Here is a 20,782-nt window from a genome sequence, read left to right on the forward strand (position 1 = left end):
TGTAGTTCAACGACAGAGGATGGGATGGTCTTGGATCTGGTCTGGAGGTGACGAAGGTTAAACAGGTTCCCACTGGTTCTATAGTTTAGTTCCACTCCACTTGTTGAGTATGAGGTGGAGCATTGCAGCGAGGAAGATCGAGAAGAGGGTTGGCACGATGATGCAGCCCTGCTTGACCCTGGTCCGGACGTGGATTGGGTCTGTGGTGGATCCGTTGGTCAGGATCATGGCTTGCATGTCGTTGTGGAGCAGGCGGGGGATGGTGATAAACTTTTGGGGGCAGCCGAAGCGGAGGAGGACACTCCATAGTCCCTCACGGTTAATAGTGTCAAAGGCCTTATAATAAGTAATCTTCTGACCATGCACTGGGAATGGGGGCCCTCGCCCACCAGTTGTGCAAATTGGAAGCTGGGCACATACAGAACAATGTTCCAACCATTACTTTAAGTGGCCAAAAAAATCATGCAGAGAGTACATTTGGATTTTTCATACGTGCTGCTGGTTGGTAAGGCTCTCTGCGAGCAATGTAAAGTCAGAAAATTTCCCTTTATAGTACCCTTTTGGGTCATAAGAACATGTTGCAGGATTAGGCCATTTGGTCCTTCGCGCCTGCTCCACCATTTAATAAGATCATGGCTGATCTGATTACTGACTCAGCTCCACTTCCCTGCCTGCTCCCCATTCCCCTTTATTCCCTTATCGCTCAAAAATCTGTCTATCTCTGCCTCCGCAGCACTCTGGGCAGAGAATTCCATAGATTTACAACCCGCTGAGAGAAAAAATTCCTCCTCATCTCAGTTTTAAATGGGCGGCCCCTTATTCTGAGACTATGTCCCTAGTTTTAATTTCCCCTAGGAGTGGAAATATCCTCTCTGCTTCCACCTTGTCGAGCCCCCTCATAATCTTATGTTTCAATAAGATCACCTCTCATTCTTCTGAACTCCAATGAGTAGAGACCAAACCTACTCAACCTTTCCTCATTTGTCAACCCCCTCGACTCCGGAATCAACCCAGTGAATCTTCTCTGAACAGCCTCCAATGCAAGTATATCCTTCCTTAAATATGGAGACCAAAACTGTACGCAGAACATCTAACTGCTCTTGAAGTGCAGTGATTGTTGTTACACATGGTCCCGCAAATAATAAATGAAATGAAGCACCAGTTAGTCTGTTTTTTTCGTGGTGTTCATGAGGTAAGAATGTTGGTCAGAACACCAGGAGAATTCCCTGCTCTTCTTCAGTGGAATCTTTTTACATCCACCTGAAGAGGCAGGTAATTTAACATCCCATCGAAAAGGCATCACCTTGGATGATGCAGTGCTCCTGTAATGTAGCATTGAAGTGTTCACTGAGATTAAGTGCTCAAGTCTGGAAGTAGGACTTGAACCCATAATTTTCCAACCAGATGTTACTGCTACCAGCTAAGCCAAGCTGACAATGACTTTTTTCATGGTTTTTGCTATATAAATGGCAAAGGGAAAAATTATAGCATGCACTTAGTCCAAAAATACAGATTATATACAGATATGGTCCAAGTAGGAGTGCAATAATGAAATAAATATTGAAAATGATCACTGGGTGTGAGTGGATAAATATTCAGGAGGAGATCCTGTTCAACAATCACCAGCAGATGGCAGTGTTTGCATTGCCATATTGATTCACCCTAGTTGATGTGGTTGGTTTCTTTGTAAACTGGGACGGATTTATTTGATCAATATATAAAGTCAACGATCTTTGCTGCTTATCTTTTGCCAATTACTTTTGTGGTTGGCAACATATTTTAGAAGATCGACTGATTCTTGAATTTATGATTGTCTGCTGTGCACATCAACAACTCAAACATACAAGGGCTGACAAACCTCTGGCGGGAGCAGGCATCAGTCCAAAACAATTTAACTGCTGGGCCTCATTTGAGTGTTTCTGGCGGAAGGCGGCACCTGGCTGCTGGGGGGAGGGGAAAATATCGAACTATTCGGAGCAATGTCCCCCATAAGCAGCACTGCCTCCTGCGCGGTCTGCCTGCCCCAATACACAGCCCATTCAAAATTTTGCACATGCACGGTATCTACAACGTAAAAGCCGGTAAGCGACCTGCGTGGGACCTTGCAGATGGCTGCATGGGCCGCGCAGTCAGGGCTGCAATGGTACTCAATTTCCCTCAGTATCTTCAGACTAGGGAGGGGAAGCAATGGCCCTGATTCCTCCTGCGGGTAAATGTATGTGTGTGGACATCAGGTAACGGCAGCATTAAATTCTGCTGTGATGCTCTCATAGAATCATAGAAATTTACAGCACGGAAGGAAGCCATTTTGGCCCATCGTGTCTGTGCCAGCCGACCAAGAGCTATCTAGCCCCATCCCACTTTCCAGCTCTTGGTCCGTAGCCCTGTAGGTTATGGCATTTTAAGTGCACGTCCAAGTATTTTTTAAATGTGGTGAGGGTTTCTGCCTCTACCACCCTTTCAGGCAGTGAGTTCCAGACCCCCACTACACTATGGCTGAAGACATTTCCCCTCATATCTCCTCTAAACTTCCCCCAATTATTTTAAATCTATGTCCCCTGGTTGTTGACCCCTCCATCAAGGGAAGTAGGTCCTTCCTATCCACTCTATCCACCCCCCTCATAATTTTATACACCTCAATCAGGTCTCCCCTCAGCCTCCTCTGTTCCAAAGAAAACAGCATCTCCAATCTTTCCTCATCGCCAAAATTCTCCAGTCCAGGCAACATTCTTGGAAATCTCCAATGCACCCTTTCCAGTGCAATCATTTTTTTCCTGTCATGTGGTGACCAGAACTGCACACAGTACTCCAACTGCGGCCTAACCAGTGTTTTATACAGTTCAAGCATAACCTCCTTGGTCTTGTATTCCATGCCTCGACTAATAAAGGCAAGTATTCCATATGCCTTCTTAACTACCTTATCTACCTGGCCTGCTACCTTCAGGGATCTGTGGACATGCACTCCAAGGTCACTTTGTTCCACTTCACTTTTCAGTGTCGTACCATTTAATGTGCAATCCCTTGTCTTGTTAGACCTCCCCAACTGCATTACCTCAGACTTATCTGGAGTGAATTCCATTTGCCACTGTTTCGCCCACCTGACCAGTACATTGATATCTTCCTGCAGTCTGCAGCTTTCTTCTTCATTATCAACCACACAGCTGATTTTAGTGTATTCTGCAAACTTCCAAATCATACCCCCAACATTCAAGTCCAAGGGCTAGATTTTCCACTTTTGTGCTTATTTCCATTATTGGGCATTATTTCCGGTGTGGGCAGTAAAAAAGGGTTTTCAGATCGCTGGATTCTTGCCCATTCTCAAAGCACCTAGTCACCATTTTTGAAAATTGGCGTTACCGCGAGCGATATGAAATGGGCGGTAGCGTTAAATCTCACTGACCTTCTGCCATAAAGTGTGGCCGTCCTTAGCAACAGCATGGCAATGCTCGATTCCTGCGATTCAGGAGGTCAAGGGTCATCATGACATGCACAGAAGAGGAGACAGAGAGAGAGGGACTGAAGGCATGTGTGGCTGTGGTGTGTGCTTGTTTGGCTGTTGTGGGAGGCATGAGGGAGATTCACCAGCAGCAAAAAGCCTACTAAGCACCAAGAACATAGTTGGCACCGAGTTTTTGTCCAACAAATAAGATATAACATGGAAGGGATGGAGGAGGCCCTGGAGCTGGTAGCCAGGAAGATTGGTGGCAGAGGGCTCCCAGTGGTCCTGGAGCGTGGCACTGCACCCCAAGGTGCCACACCCCCATTGCCAACCACACATGAGAGCCAGCAGCAACATCTGGCTTCTGGCTCAGAACATGTTCCTACCTCGGGACCGTCCTCTCCCGTATCCCTCCAAGCAGCGGATCGGGCATCATTCCCCCCACCTCCCCAATGAAGCATCACCTGACGAGATCCTCGGCCAGGTGGTTTGGAGTCAGGAGGGGAAGGGGAAGGGGTAGAGGTGGGGAGGAGAGGTGTGGGGGCGGCCGGGGAGGGGGGGGCAAGTGGAAGGGTTGGTTTTTACAGAAATACTGATTATTTCAGACTAATGTTTGGTTTAAATGTTTTTTTATTAAACAAAACCTTGTTGCGCATTGGCTCAGATAGCTGCACCGTTACACGCTGGTGATTCCTTAACATCAAAGGGTATAATGACACTTAACTTCAATCAGCTTAAACTTTAACTGTCACCAAGGTGATGCCCACCACAGAAAACATAGAAAAATAGGTGCAGGAATAGGCCATTCGGCCCTTCGAGCCTGCACCACCATTCAATAAGATCATGGCTGATCATTCACCTCAGTACCCCTTTCCTGCTTTCTCTCCATACCCCTTGATCCCTTTAGCCGTAAGGGCCATATCCAACTCCCTCTTGAATATATCTAACGAACTGGCATCAACAATTCTCTGCGGAAGAGAATTCCACAGGTTAACAACTCTCTGAGTGAAGAAGTTTCTCCTCATCTCAGTCCTAAATGGCTTACCCCTTATCCTGAGACTATGACCCCTGGTTCTGGACTCCCCCAACATCGGGAACATTCTTCCTGCATCTAACCTGTCCAGTCCCATCAGAATTTTATATGTTTCTATGAGATCCCCTCTCATTCTTCTAAACTCCAGTTAATACAGGCCCAATTGATCCAGTCTCTCCTCATATGTCAGTCCTGCCATCCTGGGAATCAGTCTGGTGAACCTTCGCAACACTTCCTCAATAGCAAGAACATCCTTCCTCAGATTAGGAGACCAAAATTGAACACAAAATTTCAGGTGAGGCCTCACGAAGGCCCTGTACAGCTGCAGCAAGAACTCACTGCTCCTATACTCAAATCCCCTAGCTATGAAGGCCAGCATGTCATTTGCCTTCTTCACCGCCTGCTGCACCTGCATGCCAACCTTCAATGACTGATGTACCATGACACCCAGGTCTCATTGCACCTCCCCTTTTCCGAATCTGCCGCCATTTAGATAATATTCTGCCTTTGTGTTTTTACCCCAAAGTAGATAAAGTCACATTTATCCACATTATACTGCATCTGCCATGCATTTGCCCACTCACCTAACCTGTCCAAATCACCCTGCAGCCTCTTAACATCCTCCTCACAGCTCACACCGCCACCCAGCTTAGTGTCATCTGCAAACTTGGAGATATTACTCTCAATTCCTTCATCTAAATCATTAATATATATTGTAAATAGCTGCGGTCTCAGCAGTGAGCCCTGCGGCACTCCACTCATCACTGCCTGCCATTCTAAAAAGGACCCATTTATCCCGACTCTCTGCTTCCTGTCTGCCAACCAGTTCTCTATCGACGTCAATACATTACCCCCAATACCATGTGCTTTAATTTTGCACAACAATCTCTTGTGTGGGACCTTGTCCAAAGTCCTTTGCAAATCCAAATATACAACATCCACTGGTTCTCCCTTGTCCACTCTACTAGTTACTTACTCAAAAAATTCGAGAAGATTTGTCAAGCATGATTTCCCTTTCATAAATCCATACTGACTTGGACCGATCCTGTCACTGCTTTCCAAATGCACTGCTATTTCATCTTTAATAATTGATTCCAACATTTCCCCCACTACCGATGTCAGGCTAACCGGTCTATAATTACCCGTTTTCTCTCTACCTCCTTTTTAAAAAAGTGGTGTTACATTAGCTACGCTCCAGTCCATAGGAACTGATCCAGAGTCGATAGACTGCTGGAAAATGATCACCAATGCTTCCACTATTTCTAGGGCCACTTCCTTAAGTACTCTGGGATGCAGACTATCAGGCTCTGGGGATTTTTCAGCCTTCAATCCCATCAATTTCCCTAACACAATTTCCTGACTTATAAGGATTTCCTTTAGTTCCTCCTTCTCACTAGACCCTCGGTCCCCTAGTATTTCCAGAAGGTTATTTGTGTCTTCCTTCGTGAAGGCAGAACCAAAGTAGTTGTTCAGTTGGTCTGCCATTTCGTTGCTCTCCATTATAAATTCACCTGATTCTGACTGCAAGGGACCTACGTTTATCTTCACTAATCTTTTTCTATTCACATATCTATCGAAGTTTTTGCCGTCAGTTTTATGTTCCCAGCAAGCTTCCTCTCATACTCTATTTTCCCCCTCCTAATTAAACCCTTCGTCCTCCTCTGCTGAATTCTAAATTTCTGCTAGTCCTCAGGTTTATTGCTTTTTCTGGCCAATTTATATGCCTCTTCCTTGGATTTAACATTATCCCTAATTTCCCTTGTTAGCCATGGTTGAGCCACCTCCCCCATTTTAATTTTACACCAGACAGGGATGTACAATTGTTGAAGATCATCCATGTGCTCTTTAATTGTTTGCCATTGCCTATCCACCGCCAACCCTTTAAGTATCATTCGCCACTCTATACGAGCCAATTCACGTCTCATACCAGTGAAGTTATCTTTCCTTACATTCAGGACCCTAGTCTCTTAATTAACTTTGTCACTCTCGATCTTAATAAAGAATTCTACCATATTATGGTCACTCTTCCCCAAGGGACCTCGCACAACAAGATTGCTAATTAATCCTTTCTTATTACACATCAGCCAGTCTAGGATGGCCAACCCTCTAGTTGGTTCCTTGAAATATTGGTCGAGAAAACCATCCCGAATACACTCCAGGAAATCCTCCTTCACCATACTGCTACTAGTTTGGTTAGCCCAATCTATATGTAGATTAAAGTCGCCCATGATGACTGCTGTACCTTTATTGCACACATCCCTAATTTCTTGTTTGATGCTGTCCCCAACCTCACTACTACTGTTTGGTGGTCTGTACACAACTCCCACTATCGTTTTCTGTCCTTTGGTATTCTGCAGCTGTACCCATACAGATTCGACATCATCCAAGCTAATGTCCTTCCTTACTATTGCATTAATTTCTTCTCTAACCAACAACGCTACCCCACCTCCTTTTCCTTCCTGTCTATCCTTCCTGAATGTTGAATACCCCTGGATGTTGAGTTCCCAGCCTTGGTCACCCTGTAGACATGTCTCCGTGATGCCAATTATATCATATTCGTTAACAGCTGCCTGCAAAGTTAATTCGTCCACCTTATTGCGAATACTCCTCACATTGAGGCACAGAGCCTTCAGTCTTGTCTTTTTAACACACTTTGTCCCTTTAGACTTATGCTGTAATGTGGCCCTTTTTGATTTTTGCCATGGGTTTCTCTGCCCTCCACTTTTACTTTTCTTCTTTCTGTCTTTTGCTTCTGCCCCCATTCTACTTCCCTCTGTCTCACTGCAGAGGTTCCCATCCCTCTGCCATATTAGTTTAACCCCTCCCTAACAGCACTAGCAAACACTCCCCCTAGGACATTGGTTCCGGTCCTGCCCAGGTGCAGACCGCCTGTTTTGTACTGGTCCCACCTCCTCTAGAACCAGTTCCAATGTCCCAGGAATTTGAATCCCTCCCTCTTGCACCACTCCTCAAGCCATGCATTCATCTGAGCTCTCCTACGATTTCTACTCTGACTAGCACATGGCACTGGTAGCAATCCTCAGATTACTACCTTTGAGGTCCTGCTTTTTAATTTAACTCCTAGCTCCCTAAATTCAGCTTGTAGGACCTCATCCCGTTTTTTTACCTATATCGTTGGTACCTATATGCACCACGACAACTGGCTGTTCGCCCTCCCCCTCTAAAATGTCCTGCAGCTGCTCCGAGACATCCTTGAGCCTTGCACCAGGGAGCCAACATATCATCCTGGAGTCTCGATTGCAGCCACAGAAATGCCTATCTATTCCCCTTACGATAGAATTCCCTACCACTATAGCTCTCCCACTCTTTTTCCTGCCCTCCTGTGCAGCAGAGCCACCCATGGTGCCATGAACTTGGCTGCTGCTGCCTACCCCTAATGAGTCACCCCCCCCCCCCCAACAGTACCCAAAATGGTGTATCTGTTTTGGAGGGGGATGACCGCAGGGCACCCCTGCACTACCTTCCTTCCACTGCTCTGCCTGATGGTCACCCATTCCTTATCTGCCTCAGTAACCTTTGCCTGCGGTGAGATCAACTCACTAAACGTGCTATTCATGACATCCTCAGCATCGCTGTTGCTCCAGAGTGAATCCATGTGCAGCTCCAGTGCTGCAATGCAGTCTGTCAGGAGCTGCAGCAGGATACACTTCCTGCACATGTAGTTGTCAGGAACACTGGAAGCATCCCTGACTTCCCACATAGCGTAGGAGGAGCATGACACATGTCTGAGCTCTCCTGCCATGACTTAACCCTTAGATTAACTTAATTTGGCAACAATGTCAAAGGTTACCTACTGATAAGGAAATAAGAAGAAAAAAAGATAAACTTCTCACCAATCACCAGCCAATCACTTACCTGCTTGGCTGTGATGTCACCCTTCGATTTCTTTCTACTTTTTTGTTTACCTTCTGCCCCTGCACCTGTACCAGCTGGCCTCCTCCGACTCCCGCTGGCCTCCCGAACTGCCGACTTTTATGGGCTGCACCTCCTCCGACTCCCGCTGGCCTCCCAAATTGTGGCCTTTTATAGGCCACGCCTCCTCCGACTCCCCATTGATGTATGACCAGCACACCCAGCAGTGTGTCGGTCGTAAATAATACCAACGTTCTTTCAGGCAAAGAGATCATTGATGAGCTCCTGATGTAAGGCTCTTACAGCTATCATGCCACCACGGGCCCTTTCATGCGGTCTACAGCGGGGCGGGGGCATGGCTTCAGCGTTAGCCTAATTTTCTGGGCCGATGTCAGCGTCCGCCTCCTCATCGTCCTCTTCCTTTCTCTGGTGCGGTGGACTGTCAGACTTATCAGGGAATGCTTGTCCCCTCCTGATAGCCAGGTTGTGCAGCATGGAGCACACCGCCACCAATTCAGCTGCCTGCTCAGGGTGGTATTGGAGCTTGCGTCCTGAGTGGTCCAGGCATCTAAAGCGCTGCTTCAGCACTCCAATGGTTTTCTCCACAATATTGCGACTTGCTCTGAGTATCTCGTATCGCCTCTCGGCTTCGGTGTGGGTATCACGCAGGGGGGTCATCAGCCAGGTGGCGAGACCATATCCTTTGTCACCAAGCATCCAGCATTGACCTTGTGGCTGATTGTCAAACAAGTCAGTTACAGTGCTCTCACGCAGGATGTGAGCATCATGGATGCTGCCCGGAAATTGATCAGCCTGGGATACATTTCATCCAGGCCTGGGGATTTATCCAGTTTTGGGCATATTCTTCACTTTGTATGTCATTTCTTTTTATAATATAATTTGCTGGTGGTCGACAATCAGTTGGACATTCATGGGATGGAATCCCTTGCAGTTCCTGAAAACCTCAGCATCCTGAAAAGGTGGCCGCATCACGATGTGCATCCCTCGTCATAGGGAGGCTGATCAAGTCCCTCCTGCGTGCATACAGGGCTCCAGTGACCTGTCTAATGCAGCAATGTGTGGCATGCTGAGAAAGTCCGCGAATGTCGCCAGCCAAGGCCTGAAAAGAACCCGAGGCATAGAACGACAGTGCCGCGATGACTTTGACCTCGATGGACAGTGCAGTACTGATGGTGCTGGCAGGCTACAGATCTGCCCTTATCAGGTGGCATACCTCAGTGATAACCTCTTTGTGGAAGCGCAGTCTCCAAAGGCAGGTGGCGTCGGGCAAATCGAGGTAAGAATGCTTCTCCCTGTACTTGCGGGGGTAGAGCGTCTGGTCCTCCTCATCAGTGTGGCACGTCTTACATTGGTCAAATCTTCATACCTTCGGCGATCTTGTGTCTGCTGTATGTAATTGATCATCAAGAGAGGGTGAGAAAGGACAGGCCCCATTGCAGTAGCTCTCTGATTTCCACCGATTGGTCACAAACAATGATTGTCCCAACGAAGACACCTATTCAATTCCAATCGGTCACAGTATGGTCAAGATGTTTGTACAGGTGTTCACATGAACTCCAACGACCTCCAGAGTATATCCGAACTCCCCCAAAGTTGAAGCCTTTTAAAGGATGTGACATGTGATGTAGAACATGGCGTCCATAATGTTCCGGTTAGTTCCACTTTCTTTGGGCGAGCGATATTGTGGGCGATATGTGTGCTAGATGGTGAAAGTGACGCTGGACGATCTCATGGCCATTAGTTTCGGTAAATATGCTCTTTATGACAAAAAAAAGTGGACGGGCGGTATTATTGAATCTCGGCGTTAAATCCGTGTGGAAATTAACGCTGGGCGATATTATGGCCGTTGATTTTGCCCATTCTGATGATTCCGCCCAAAAAAAAGTGGGCGGGCGGTAATATTTTTTCCTGCCATTAATCACATGGGGAAAGTAACGCTCAGTGATAAGTTTCCGAGAAATGCCCGTCAGTTTCCATTTTGTGGCTAAATGAACGATATCTGGGTGTTAAGTGGACATTAAGCTTGTAAAAAAAGTGACGTTTCTAGCCCCAAGACATTGATATGTACCTCAAAAGGCAAGGGACCCCGCATTGAACCTTTGGAACCCCACTGGATACAGCCTTCCAGTCACAAAAACACCCATCAACCATTACCCTTTGCTTCGTGCCTCTGAGCCAATTTTGGATACAATTTGCCACTTTGCCCTGGATCCCATGGGTTTTACATTTGTGACCAATCTACCATGTGGGACCTTATCAAAAGCTTTGCTAAAATCCATATATATTACATCAAATGCACTACCCTCTTCAACCCTCCGTCTTACCTCCTTGAAAAATTCAATCAAGTTAGTCAGACACGAACGCTTAACAAATCCATGCTGACTATCCGTGATTAATCCATGATTTATCCTGTCCCTCAGGATTTTTTCCAATAACTTTTCCACCAATGAGGTTAGGCTGACAGGCCTGTACATACTTGGTCTATTCCTTTCTCCCTTTTTAAACAAAGGTACAATATTAGCAGTCCTTCAGTCCTCTGGCACCACACATGCAGCCAGAGAGGATTGAAAAATGATGGTCAGAGCCTCTGCTATTTCCTCTTTTGCTTCTCTTAACAGCCTGGGGTACATTTCATCCAGGCCTGGGGATTTATCCACTTTCAAAGCTGCTAAGCCCCTTAATACTTCCTCTCTTACAATGTTTATCTCATCTAATATTTTACACTCCTCCTCCCTCATTGCAAAGTCTGCATCACCCCTCTCATTTGTGAAAACAGATGCAAAGTATTCATTAAGAATCAAACCCACATCTTCTGCCTGCACACACATTTCCTTTATGGTTTCGAATAGGCCCCACACTTTCTCTAGTTATCCTCTTGCTCTTAATGTATTTATAAAACATCTTTGGGTTTTCCCTGATTTTACTTGCCAACATTCTTTCACGCTCTCTCTTTGCTTTCCTGATATCTTTTTAAATTGCATCCCTGCATTTCTTATACTCTTTTCGAGTTTCTGCGGTGTTGAGTTCTCGGTATCTGTCATAAGCTTCCCTTTTTTTCTTTATCTTACCCTGTATGTCCCTTGACATCCAGGGGGCTCTAGCTTTGTTAGTCCCACCCACTTTTTTTAAGGGAACATACTTGCTCTGTACCCTCAGGATCTCCTCCTTGAATGCCTCCCACTGCTCTATCACTGATTTACCATCAAGTAGTCGTTTCCAATCCACTTTGACCAAGTCCAATCTCAGCTCAGCAAAATTGGCTTGACCTGAATTGAGCACTTTTATTCCTGGTCCCCCTTTGTCCTTTTCCATAACTACCCCAAATCCTACTGAATTATGATCACTAGCACCAAAATGCTCTCCCACTGATAGAAACATAGAAAATAGGTACAGGAGTAGGCCATTCGGCCCTTCGAGCCTGCACACCATTCAATAAAATCATGGCTGATCATTCAGTACCCCTTTCCTGCTCTCTCTCCATACCCCTTGATCCCTTTAGCCATAAGGGCCATATCTAACTCCCTCTTGAATAGATCGAATGAACAACTCTCCGGTAGAGAATTCCACAGGTTCACAATTCTCTGAGTGAAGAAGTTTTCCTCATCTTGGTCCTAAATGGCTTACCCCTTATCCTTAGACTGTGACCCCTGGTTCTGGACTTCCCCAACATCGGGATCATTCTTCCTGCATCTAACTTGTCCAGTACTGTCAGAATTTTATATGTTTCTATGAGATCCCCTCTCATTCTTCTAAACTCCAGTGAATACAGGCCCAATCGATCCAGTCTCTCCTCATATGTCAGTCCTGCCATCCCCCTGCCATCCCGGGAATCAGTCTGGTGAACCTTCGCTGCACTCCCTCAATAGCAAGAACGTCCTTCCTCAGATTAGGAAACCAAAACTGAACACAATATTCCAGATGAGGCCTCACCAAGGCCCTGTACAACTGCAGTAAGATCTCCCTGCTCCTATACCCAAATCCCCGAGCTATGCAGGACAACATGCCATTTGCCTTCCTCACCGCCTGCTATACCTGCGTGGCAACTTTCAATGACTGATGTACCATGACACCCAGGTCTCATTGCATCTCCCCTTTTCCTAATCTGCCGCCATTCAGATAATATGCCTTCGTGTTTTTGCCACCAAAGTGGATAACCACACATTTACCCACATTATACTGCATCTGCCATGCATTTGCCCACTCAACTAACCTGTACAAATCACGCTGCAGCCTCTTAACATCCTCCTTACAGCTCACACCATCACCCAGCTTAGTGTCATCTGAAAACTTGGAGATATTACTCTCAATTCCTTCATCTAAATCATTGATGTATATTGTAATAGCTGGGGTCCCAATACTGAGGCCTGCAGTACCCCACTAGTCACTGCCTGCCATTCTGAAAAGGATCCGTTTATCCCGACTCTCAGCTTCCTGTCTGCCAACCAATTCTCTATCCACGTCAATACATTACCTCCAATACCATGTGCTTTAATTTTGCACAACAATCTCTTGTGTGGGACCTTGTCAAAAGCTTTTTGAAAGTCTAAATACACCACATCCACTGGTTCTCCCTTGTCCACTCTACTAGTTACTTCCTCAAAAAAATTCAAGAAGATTTGTCGAGCATGATTTCCCTTTCATAAATCCACGCTGACTTGGACCGATCCTGTCACTGCTTTCCAAATGCGCTGCTATTTCATCTTTAATAACTCATTCCAACATTTTCCCCATGGCCGATGTCAGGCTAACCGGTCTATAATTACCTGTTTTCTCTCACTCCTTTCTTAAAAAGTGGTGTTACATTAGCTACCCTCCAGTCCATAGGAACTGATCCAGAGTCGATAGACCGTTGGAAAATGATCACCAATGCATCCACTAGTTCTAGGGCCACTTCCTTAAGTACTCTGGGATGCAGCCTTCAATCCCATCAATTTCCCTAACACAGTTTCCTGACTAGTAAGGATTTCTTTCAGTCTCCTAGTATTTCCGGAAGGTTATTCGTGTCTTCCTGCGTGAAGACAGAACGAAAGTATTTGTTCAATTGGTCTGCCATTTCTCTGTTCCCCATTATAAATTCACCTGATGCTCATTGCAAGGGACCTACATTTGTCTTCACTAATCTCTTTCTCTTTACATATCTATAGAAGCTTTTGCAGTTAGTTTTTATGTTCCCGCAAGCTTCCTCTCATACTCTATTTTCCCCCTCCTAATTAAACACTTTGTCCTCCTCTGCTGGATTCTAAATTTCTGCCAGTCCTCAGTTTTGCTGCTTTTTCTGGCCAATTTATTTGCCTCTTCCTTGGATTTAACACGATCCTTAATTTCCCTTGTTACCCACGGTTGAGCCACCTTCCCCATTTTATTTTTACTCCAGAAGTGGATGTACAATTATTGAAGTTCATCCATGTGATATTTAAATGTCTGCCATTGCCTATCCACCGTCAACCCTTTAAGTATCATTCGCCAGTCTATTCTAGCCAATTCACGTCTCATACCATCGAAGTTACCTTTCCTTAAGTTCAGGACTTTAGTCTCTTAATTAACTGTGTCACTCTCCATCTTAATAAAGAATTCTACCATATTATGATCACTCTTCCCCAAGGGGCCTCACACAACAAAATTGCTAATTAGTTCTTTCTCATTACACATCACCCAGTCTAGGATGGCCAGCCCTCTAGTTGGTTCCTCGATATATTGGTCTGGAAAACCATCCCTAATACACTCCAGGAAATCCTCCTCTGCCGTATTGCTACCATTTGGTTAGCCCAATCTATATGTAGATTAAAGTCACCCATGATAACTGCTGTACCTTTATTGCACGCATCCCTAATTTCTTGTTTGATGCTGTCCCCAACCTCACTACTACTGTTTGGTGGTCTGTACACAACTCCCATTATCGTTTTCTGTCCTTTGGTATTCTGCAGCTGTACCCATACAGATTCCACATCATCCAAGCTAATGTCCTTCCTTACTATTGCGTTAATTTTCTCTTTTACCAGCAACGCTACCCTACCTCCTTTTCCTTTCTGTCTATCCTTTCTGATGCCCCTTCCATCTGCCCCTCTTCCTTCCCCAAAACCAAGACCAGAATCGCCCGCGCCTCCCTTGTTGGGCTTGTTACATACTGGCTAAAGAAGTTCTCCTGAATGCAGTTTAGGGATTCCGCACCTGCTGTACCATTCACAATGCTTTTTTCCCAGTTAATATTAGGATAGTTGAAATCCCCCACTATTACAGCTCTAAAGTTTTTGTACTTCGCAGCAATTTGCCCACATGTTTGTTCTTCTATCTCCCTCTGACTGTTTGGGGATCTATAGTACACTCTCAGTAGTGTGATCACCCCTTTTTTGTTTTTCAATTTAAGCCATATAGCCTCATTTGATGACCCCTCTAACATATCATCCCTTCTCACAACTGTAATTGTTTATTTAATTAATACTGTGACTCCCCTCCCCCCTCTCCTTTTATTGCCCCCTCTCTATCCCATCTGAAAACCCTGTAACCAGGAATGTTCAGCTGCCATACCTGCCCTTCTTTCAGCCATATCTCAGTAATGGCTATAATATCATACTGCTAAGTGTCTATCTGTGCTCTCAGCTCATCTGCCTTATTTCCTATACTCCTTGCATTAAAGTATATACCATTTAGTGGTTCCAAACTCCCTTGTTGTCTATTTTCTCACCCTTTTTTCCTCTGTCTTCCAAATTCACTTTCTACTTTTCTGCTGCCCAATTCCAGCTTTACTTCTTTCCGCACTAAATCTATTCTCCCGTTCCCATCCCTCTGCCAAGCTAGTTTAAACCCTCCCTAACAGCACTAGCAAACCCTCCCGCGAGAATACTGGTCCCGGCTCTGCTGAGGTGCAACTTGTCTGGCTTGTACAGGTCCCATCTCTCCCAGACACGGTCCCAATGCCTCAAGAATCTAAAGCCCTCCTGCCTGCACCATCTCTCCAGCCATGCATTCATATTCTCTATCCTCCTATTTCTGTACTCACTAGCACGTGGCACCGGGAGTAATCCAGAGATTACTACCTTTGAGGTCCTGTTTTTTCATCTCTTTCCTAGCTCCCTAAGCTCTGCCTGCGGGACCTCATCCCTCTTTCTACTAATGTCATTGGTACCGAGATGGACCATGACCTCTGCCTGGTCACCCTCTCCCCCCAGAATGTCTTGCAGCTGCTCGATGATGTTGATTCCTTAACTCTTAAACATAACCACACGAGGCACGTACTGCAGACACAGTCACTCTGTGACCTTCACCTTTATTACCTAGACCAAGGAGTGCTAGTCCTGCGAGGGACCTCCCCTTATATACCTGAATCTCCAGGTAAGAAGTGTCTCCCACAAGTACACCCCCTGTGGTCAAGGTGTGCATTTCTAGTAAGTATGTACAGTATGTCGTGGTTACATGAGGGTTACATTGTATAAGCGTTACAGTAGTATGCTGGTTACATACATGACATCACGTCCCCCCTCACGTCTTTTTGACTCAAAGGTTAAATCTATCAGGTGGTCGACGCTCTCTCGTGGAGCGCCGCAGTTTGAGGCTCTGGTGGCTGAGCCTTGGCATGCGTTTCTGTCACGTGAGATGATTCCGGCCTGTCCGGGCTGGCCGCAGGGACTGTGCATGCTGGTGATTGTCCTTGTTGCTCGTCCACTGGCAGTGGTGTGGTTGACATCTCATGCACTTCTTCATGTTCATCGATGTCTATGCTGAACCTTTTCTTTACTTGGTCCAAGTGTTTGCGGCATATCTGCCCATTATTGAGTCTGACCACTATGACCCTGTTTCCCTCTTTACCAATTACGGTGCCCTCCAGCCACTTGGGTCCCAATGCATGGTTAAGTACAAAGACCGGATCATCCATTTCTATACATCCCTCCCTTGAGTTACGATCGTGGCACTCGGTTTGGGACAGGCGTTTGCCCTCAACAATGTCTGCCAGGGTTGGGTGGATGAGGGACAGCCGCGTTTTGAGCGTACGTTTCATGAGGAGTGAGCGAGTGCGACCGGGACCTATAGGCCAACAGGAGGCGCGATAGGCGGTACTGCAGAGAGGGTCCTTGGATGCGGAGCATGCCTTGCTTTGTGACTTGGACCATACGTTCCGCCTGGCCATTGGAAGCCGGCTTGAACGGCGCCTTTCGGACATGTTTGATGCCATTACCTGACATAAACTCCTGGAATTCATGGCTGGTGAAACACGTGCCATTGTCGCTGATCAGAATGTCCGGTAAGTCGTAGGTCGTGAAAACTGTGCGCAGGCTCTCCACAGTGATGGATGTCGTGCACGAGTTTAATATGATGCACTCGATCCATTTCGAGTATGCATCGACAATTATCAAGAACATTTTACCCATGAACGGGCCTGCATAGTCCATGTGAATCCGTGACCAAGGCTTGGTGGGCCAGGGCCACGGGCTGAGCGGGGTCTTCCTGGGGGCATTGCCCAGCTGGGCACACGTCGTGCACCTGCGAACCCAGTGTTCCAGGTCTGAATCAATCCCCGGCCACCATACATGTGACCGGGCAATGGCCTTCATTAACACGATGCCAGGGTGCTCGCTGTGGAGTTCCCTGATGAATGCTTCCCTCCCCTTCTGGGGCATGACCACTCGGCTGCCCCATAGCAGGCAGTCGGCTTGGATGGAGAGCTCATCCATCCGTCTCTGAAATGGTCTGACCTCCTCGGGGCACCCAATCCCCAGTCAGGACACATTTCTTTATCATGGATAGGAGGGGGTCCCTGTTGGTCCAGAGTTTGATCTGGCGGGCTGTGATGGGGGAGCCTGCGGCGTCAGAAGCCTCAACGGCCATGACCATCTCAGCACTTTGCTCCGCCGCCCCATCGGTGGTGGCAAGGGGAAGCCTACTGAGCGCGGTCAGCGCAGTTTTCGGTGCCTGGCTGGTGCCGTATGGTGTAGTCATACACAGCCAGCGTGAGAGCCCATCGCTGTATGCGAGCTGACGCATTTACATTGACCGCCTTGCTGTCGGACAACAGAGAAGTTAACGGCTTGTGGTCCGTTTCTAACTCGAACGGTCTGCCAAAAAGGTATTGGTGCATTTTTTTTCACACCATAAACGCAAGCGAGTGCTTCCTTTTCGACCATGCAGTACCCACGCTCTGCCTGAGAGAGCGACCTGGAGGCATAAGCCACCGGTTGGAGTTGTCCGTCTCCATTACCCTGCTGCAACACACATCCAACCCCGTATGTTGATGCATCGCATGTTAAAACTAGTTTTTTTACAGGGGGTCATACAACGTTAACAGTTTGTTCGAACAAAACAGGTTCCGCGCCCTGTTGAAAGCCCGTTCTTGACAGTCCCCCCCAGACCATTCGCAATCCTTATGCAGGAGCATGTGTAACGGCTCCAATGTGCTTAAGTTCGGCAGGAAGTTCCAGAAATAGTTCAAAAGTCCCAGGAACGATCGCAACTCCGATGTGTTGCCGGGCCGGGACACACGACGGATTGCCTCCGTTTTGGATTCGGTAGGCCGGATCCCGTCTGCGGCAACCCTCCTGCCCAAAAACTCGAACTCTGGGGCCAAAAACACACACTTGGCCTTCTTCAGCCGCAGGCCTACCCGGTCCAGTCGGCGTAGCACCTCATCCAGCTTGTGAAGGTGTTCCTCGGTGTTTCGACCCGTTATTAGGATGTCGTCCTGGAATACAATTGTGCCGGGAATGGATTTCAGCAAGCTTTCCATGTTTCTCTGAAAGATGACAGCCGCCGAACGGATGCCGAAAGGATACCTGTTGTAGATGAATAAACCCTTGTGCGTCGTGATGGTGGTCAGAAGCTTGGATTCTTCAGCCAGTTCCTGAGTCATGTAGGCCGAAGTGAGGTCCAATTTAGTGAACAGCTTGCCACCTGCCAACGTGGCAAAAAGTTCCTCCTGCAGGGACGCCCGGTTAATGGTGGCTTTGTAGTCACCGCATATCCTAACCGAGCCGTCCGCTTTAAGGACAGGAACAATGGGACTTGCCCAGTCACTGAATTCAACGGGTGAAATTATGCCCTCTCTGAGCAGCTTGTCCAGTTCACTTTCAATTTTCTCACGCATCACGTACGGCACCGCTCTGGCTTTGTGGTGCAGTCATCTGGCGTCCGGGGTGATGTGTATAACTACTTTTGTGCCCTTGAATGTTCCGACACCGGGTTGAAACAGTTACCCGAATTCTTGTAGTACCTGTGAGCATGAGCTTCGCTCCACAGATGAAATAGCGTGCACATCCCCCCATTTCCAGTTCATCTCAGCTAGCCAGCTCCTTTCCAAAAGCGCGGGGCCATTTCCCGGAACAATCCAGAATGGCAGCCGGTTCTGTGACCCATTGTGTGTTACCACCACGTTTGCACTGCCTAGCACTGGAATGATCTCTTGGGTGTACGTCCGTAGCTGCGTATTAATTCGTTCCAGTTTGGGCCTGCTAGCTCTGTGTGGCCATAGTTTCTCAAATTGTTGTGCACTCATGAGGGACTGGCTAACTCCCGTGTCCAGCTCCATGTGCACCGGGATGCCATTCAATAAAACTTTCATCATCATGGGTGGCGTTTTGGTGTATGAGCTGTGGACGTCAGCCACATGAACCCGCTGAACTTCAGCATCCATGGCTTTACCCCAGGCATTGTCCTGCACTGCAAGCCCCTCACCTGATTCCTCTGTTTCATAGATTAGCCTCGCTACCAGCTGTTTGCAAACCCTAGCCAACTGTCCTCTGGCATTACAATTCCTACAGATGAACTGCTGAAATTTGCAGCTTTTCGCATAATGTCTGCCCCCGCATCTCCAGCATTGGCTGAGATCGTTGTTCACAAAAGGACTGTTAGCAGGCATTCCTCTCTGATTGTTCCCTTGGTTGTTTCTAAACACGCTGATAGTGGGTGTCAATGGTCCCCTTGATGGCATGAATTGCCGCTCCCCTCTCCATTGTCCCTGTCGGGGGCCCACCTTAGAGTCAGTTTCAGCTTGGGCAGTTTCAAAATGCCTTTGTCTGACTGCTGCAGTTTCAAAATGCCTTTGCCTGACTGTGAGATCTTGAGTCGCGTTTATCATGTTAATTCCTTGGTCCGTTGCCTCGTTGGACCCAGGACTACTCGCGTAAATTAGCTTGGTCTCTTCTTCCCGGGCTATGAAAGTTTGAGCTATCAATACTGCCCTTCTAGAGTTAAGTCCTTGGTCTCTATGAGCTTCCTGAAGATCCTGGCATGGTTAATGCCCTCAATGAAAAAATCTCTTAACATCTCCCCTTTGCAGGCGTCTGAGAACTTACAGAGGCTGGCCAAGCGCCGCAAGTCTGCCACAAAGTCCGAGATGTTTTGCCCTTCCTGACGTCGGTGTGTGTAGAACTGGTGCCGGGCCATGTGTTCGCTGATCAGCTGGCTGAGCTCTTCAAAAGACTTGTCGGCCGGTTTGTGGGGTGCGATTAGGTCCTTCATCAGCGCATACGTTTTTTTCCCACAGCTTGTTAGTAGATGCGCCCTCCACTTGTCAGCCGCATCCTCTCCCAGCCAGTCCTTCATGACAAAGGTCTGCTGGAATCTCTCCACAAAATCGTCCCAGTCTTCACCCACACAGTAACGTTTCTCTGAGCTACCGCTAGCCATTCTCTGGGTTCAGTGATTCCCGTTTCCCGTCGCCAGGTGTTGAGTCCTTAACTCTTAAACATAATCACACGAGGCACGTACTACAGACACAGTCACTCTGTGACCTTCACCTTTATTACCTGGACCAAGAAGTGCTGGCCCTGCGAGGGACCTCCCCTTAAATACCTGAATCTCCAGGTAAGGAGTGTCTCCCACAAGTACACCCCCTGTGGTCAAGGTGTGCATTTCTAGTAAGTATGTACAGTATGTAGTGGTTACATGACGGTTACAATTGTACAAGGGTTACAGTAGTATGCTGGTTACATACATGACAGGTGACATACTTGTGCTGGCACCATGGAGGCAACATACCATCCTGGAGTCACGTCTGTGACCTCTCAAGGTTGAATACCCTATCAGCTCTCATCGTCTAAACTTATGCACGAAGAATGGATAAGAAAGCCAATGTCTGTGGCACCATGTCCAGCTTGAGCCACTAACAGGGTTTCCTGTTTCTATCTTCACCAGCCCGTGATTTTCCATCCATTGAAATGAATAGGTGATAGATTGTGATCTGTTGAGTTCAGAAGCAGAAAATTCTGCTTCCAGGAAAAGTTGAGTAAGGGGTGTAAACTGGGGAAAAGGAAATGCAGAACTAATTGTGAAGTGTCATTGTATGAAAAATGAGCCACTTTCTCTTGATATATAGTGACATGGACATGGAGTGACTGTTTTGAGTGATTCAATGCTTGGTTGCACCTGATCTCTGCACTTTAATAGGGTCCCCAAGCTGCTCTAATAGTGTGATTTATTACTGGGCAAAA

The 20,782-nt window shown here is 47.0% G+C and overlaps 1 long non-coding RNA gene across 1 annotated transcript in view; it reads left to right on the plus strand.

The window, feature by feature from the left end:
* The window catches only part of LOC139262060 (uncharacterized), a 124,880-nt gene that overhangs the window by 29,504 nt on the left and 74,594 nt on the right, over positions 1 to 20,782 (plus strand). The window lies entirely within an intron of this gene.

Source organism: Pristiophorus japonicus, chromosome 4 (genome assembly GCF_044704955.1).
Source record: "Pristiophorus japonicus isolate sPriJap1 chromosome 4, sPriJap1.hap1, whole genome shotgun sequence".
NCBI classification, from domain to species: Eukaryota; Metazoa; Chordata; class Chondrichthyes; family Pristiophoridae; genus Pristiophorus; species Pristiophorus japonicus.